The following is a 5,000-nucleotide window of genomic DNA, read 5'->3' as shown; positions in this document are numbered from 1 at the left end:
TGTTGATGGCATTATTCTGAAAAAAATATACATAATAGTATCACAGAATAAAACTTGAACCCAGTAACAAATTATATATATCAAATTAGCCAACAACTATCCAACAGAATATCACTAAAAGTTTGTTAATATTAAACGAACCTCCAATTAGTATGTACGGCGTGTAAGTTTCAGCCGGGCCAGTCAATCCTACCTGTTCCTACGCCCAGTGCTAGTAAAACACTCTAAAAAACCCTAAAAACACACATATTCTTATTTATATCGTGTTTTAGAGCACTGTAATAGAATCCAGCGTCTCGTCCCTTGCACCAATAACACCCCAAGACCCTTAAGGCTGAGAGGAGGCGTGGAAGCTAACGATTTTCCACCTTAGCACCAGTGTCTTGGCGTTATCTTGCCTCTGAATCCTCTTTCCTTGACCAATCCTTCATCTCTTGTCACTTAGAGGAGGAGAGGAGAGACTAGGGGAGACTGGGAGAGACTGGTGGAGAGTGAGAGGGAGAGAGACCTTCTGCCATTTTCGTAGCGGCGTAAGAGTATAATATCTCACCGGGATGTGCGGGCGTACAGGCGCGGCGGCAGCTGTTGAAATGTTCTCGGCCTTATCCATCAGGCTGTCGAAGGATCGATACTCGGCCGCGTCAGGGAAGGGCAGGGGCGCCGCTCCCCGAAATATTGAGTAAAATGTACGCACGTCAAGGAAGGAATGGGAATGGGAGCAATGGAGGGAGGGAAGGATGGAGGAAAGGAGGGAGGGTGGAGAAACAGGCTGTATTTTTCACATTCTCTCTCCAAAATGATCCGTTTTCTTCGTGAAATCATTTTTATATGGCAAACTAATTAAATTCATCATCGTCGAGGATTAATTGGGCAGCCGCGATCCACTTTTCCTATCTAATAAGGATGTAAGAGGATTTGAACTCAATTAAGTTATGTATTAGAGCCAGCCTTTTTTCCCCATGTGGCGAAGGAAAGGGTGGGCGTGCTAGGCTGCTGGGGGCGGGAGGGGACCGAGGGAGATCTGGGGGAGTGGGGAGAAGGGGAGGACAGACGACAGAGACATTGGGGGGGAGGAGAAAGAGGACTAAAACACGTGTGCATGAATGATAGTGTTAATATGTACCGCTGGAAGAAGCTGGACACACGCATACACACACGCACGCACACACACACACACCTACACACGCACACGCACGCACCCACGCACGCACGCCATCCCTCACCTGGCCGCAGCCTCTCATAACCCGGAAATAGCCGAAGTGAGTGTCGTCCGGAGTCTCCTTCAGCCATTACTGGGAGTCGCGAACAATCTTACTGGTGACACCTACAAATGGTTCCTTCCTCTCTCCTTCTCTCCTTCTCTTCCTCCCTCCTTCCCTCCTTCCTATTCTGTCTCTGTTTCTCCCTATCTTTCCTCTCTCCCTTCCTTCTTTCTGTCTTTTCTCCTTTTTCTGTTTCTCCTTCCTGTCTCTCCTTCCTTCTTTCTCTTTGTCTCTTCTTTCTTTATGCTTCTGTTTCTTCCTTCTTATGTTTTCTTCCTCCTTCTCTCTTTCTTTTTCAATCCTTCGTCTGTTTCTCCCTACTTTCTCTTTGTCTCTACATTCTCTCTTATTTCTCTCTTTCTCTCTTTCCTTCATCTCTTCTTTTTCCTTATCCTGTCTCTGTTTCTCCCTATTATTTGTCTTTCTCTTCCTTCTCTCTGTTTCTTCTTTCAATCGTTCCTTTCTTTCTCCCTTCCTGTCTTTCCTTTATCTCTTCTCTTTCTCTCCTTTTCCTATCTCTGTTTCTCCCCATTTTTCCTCCCTCCCTTCCTTCTCTTTGTCTCTTCTTTCTCTCCTTCCTTTATTTCTCTCTATCTTTCTTTCACGTCTTCTCTTTTTTTTTCCCTTTCTATTCTTCTTCTTTTCTTTCTTTTCATCCTTCTTTCTTTCCATTTTTTATCCTGCTTGTGTTTCTTCTCTTTTCTCTTTTCTCCATCCCTCTTCTCTCTCTTTCTCTCCATCTTCTTCTCCTTTCTATTCTGCTTCTCCGTCTCTCCTTCATCCTTCTTCCTTCTTCTTTCCTCCTCTCCCTCTTATCTCCTTCTTCTCCTTCCTCCCTCCTTCGTACCCTTTCTCTTTCCTCTTTCCTTCCACACTTTACCTCTCCCTCCCTCCCTCCCTCTCCCTCCCTCCCATCCTATTAATTTTCCTCTCTCCTATTACCTTTCTCTCTTTCTCCTTCAAACACTCCTTCTCTGTCCTTCTCTCCTTCCTTTTATCCCTCCGTCTCTCTGGTTCCTGTCTTTCTCTCTCCTTTGTGTCCTCCCAATCGCTTTCTCTTTCCTTCCTTTGTCCTCTCCCTCCTTTTTTTTCCTTCGATTCTCCCTCCTTCCCTCTCTTCCTTCTTCTTTCTTTACATATATGCCCTTGTCTTCATCCTTAATTTCTCTCCCCCTCCTCCTCTCCATCTTTCCTTTCTCCTTCCTTCTTTGTCATTCTGTTTCTTCTTCAATCCATATCTCTCTCTCTCTCTCTCTCTCTCTGATTTTTCCAGTTTTTCCCTCTTATCTAATTATCTTCCTCTCTCCTCTTCCGTTATTCTCTTCCTTCATTGCCCTTCTTCTCAATCCCTTCCCTTCACTCACCCTTTCTTCCTCCCCTCTCTTCTCCTCCTCCTCTTTTACATATTTTCGCCTCCTTCATCTTTCTCTCTCTCTCTCTCTCTCTCTCTCTCTCTCTCTCTCTCTCTCTCTCTCTCTCTCTCTCTCTCTCTCTCTCTCTCTCTCTCTCTCTCTCTTCTCGTAAACATAAGCATCATCATATCTATCTATCATCATCACCACCACCACCACCATCATTATCACCATCATTTCTCCCTCACCACTATCACGATCATCGTTATCGTCTCTATTATTCACAATATATTCCTTTTTTTGCTTAATTTCTTTGTTTCTTTGTTTTGTTTTTTTGTTTATTTCTCTTGCTTGTTACTTTTTCATTCTTTATTTTGCCATCTTGTTTTCCTTTCTATTTCCTTTCTTTCTTTCCTTTTTTTTTCTTTTTTTTTTCCTATTTTCTTTCTTGTTTTCATTTGTTCAATCGTCACTTTTCTTTATCATATCTTTATTTGATTTTCCTATTCCTATTCGTCTGTCTTTCTTGTTCTATATCCCTCCTCCTCCTCCTCCTCCTCCTTGCTGTAACGCTCGGGTCCGTCTTTTCGTGTGTTTGTGTGTGTGTGTGTGTGTGTGTGTGTGTGTGTGTGTGTGTGTGTGTGTGTGTGTGTGTGTGTGTGTGTGTGTGTGTTGCTAATGGGTGTAAAATGACCTGAGTAGTGGTAGGTGTCCCAGTGTGCCGTACTGGTGGTGGTAATTGTTGTTGTTATTGTTGTTGCTACTGTTATTGGTTATGGTGGTGGTGGTGGTGGTGATGGTGGTAGTAGTAGTGGTGGTGGTGGGCATAATATTAGTGAACGTGATCATTTTGGTTATTAAAGTAGTTGTTTTTTCAGTAGTAGTAGTAGTAGTAGTAGTAGTAGTAGTAGTAGTAGTAGTAGTAGTGGTATTAGTGGTGTTAGTAGTATTGGTGTTAGAAATGGTGGTGTTAGTAGTGCTGGTGTTAGCAGTGGTGGTGTTAGTAGTGGTATCGAGTGCTGTGTATTATCGAGGCAACAACGAGGCATTCATGAACATAATTATGACCATTAATGCAATATCGCATGCAATTATCCAGCCATTAATATTTCTCTCTCCATATGAATTCCCAAAACTGGAAACAAATCATTAACAAATAATAGAAAACACTGCAAAAGGTGAACCACTTAATAAAAACAGTAATGATCCGCCAAGGTGATAGAGCCAGGTGTGCGGCGGCCAGGTAATGACAGACAGGTGTGCGGAAACATCTGTGTGGTGAACGTAACGCCTTGACTTCCTATATCCTTGAAAGAAATATTGTAATGTGTTATTTTTCCCTCGTTTTGGAAGATAATGCTTTTGGATTAGATAAATAAAAGTTTTTTTTTTTTAATGGAATAGGTGAAGGTGGCCAAGGGCAACAAAAATTAAAGAAAAAAGGCCCACTTGATTGCCAGTTCCCTAAAAGATTAAGAGAATTAGCCAATTATCTAGGACAAATGTCTTGGTATGGATTGGTAGATAGACTGACTGATAGATAGATAAAGCGGTAAAGTATAAATAGATAGACAGATAAAGTGACAGAATAGAAGTAGATAGATAAAGTGGTAAAATAGATGGATACTGATAGAATGTTACTGATAAATAGATGGAGAGAGAGAGAGAGAGAGAGAGAGAGAGAGAGAGAGAGAGAGAGAGAGAGAGAGAGAGAGAGAGAGAGAGAGAGGAAAACAGATTAAGATTTATTCTAAGCTAATGTCTCTCTCTCTCTCTCTCTCTCTCTCTCTCTCTCTCTCTCTCCTTGACGCGAAAAAGGCAGAGACTGAAGGAAAAAGAGGATGTTAATTAAAGCAGCGTCATTAACACCTTAATCTCTCACACCCCCACCTTTCCCCAGCTGATTTATTTTTTTCTATAATCACCCGCGATATTTTTAAACATTTTTTATTCCGGGACACGATCTCTTAAATAATTTTGCGGCCTGAAAAATTAAGTTCATATTCTCTCGTTCTTGTTTTTTTTTTCTGCTAGTTCATGCAAAGAATTTTTAACTATGCTCTGAATATTAACAAAAGAACGTCTGTGGAAGTAAAAGGGAGTAAAGAGAGAGAGAGAGAGAGAGAGAGAGAGAGAGAGAGAGAGAGAGAGAGAGAGAGAGAGAGAGAGAGAGAGAGAGAGAAGAAAATATATAAAGAAAAGACTAATTTCTTCATTTCATAAATAGATAGATAAATAAATATTTTAATTTAGAGAAAATATAACGAAAAGATAAAAAGATATTTGATTTTTGAAGGATGATAAAGATTGACGGTAGAAGTGAGAGAGAGAAAATTACTAGAAAGAACAGATTTTTCTTTTAATGAATAGTTTAGTTTAGAGACAA

Source organism: Portunus trituberculatus, chromosome 30 (assembly GCF_017591435.1).
Source record: "Portunus trituberculatus isolate SZX2019 chromosome 30, ASM1759143v1, whole genome shotgun sequence".
Taxonomy (NCBI): domain Eukaryota; kingdom Metazoa; phylum Arthropoda; class Malacostraca; order Decapoda; family Portunidae; genus Portunus; species Portunus trituberculatus.
The sequence above is the reverse complement of the archived record's forward strand: the minus strand, read 5'-3'. Positions refer to the sequence as shown.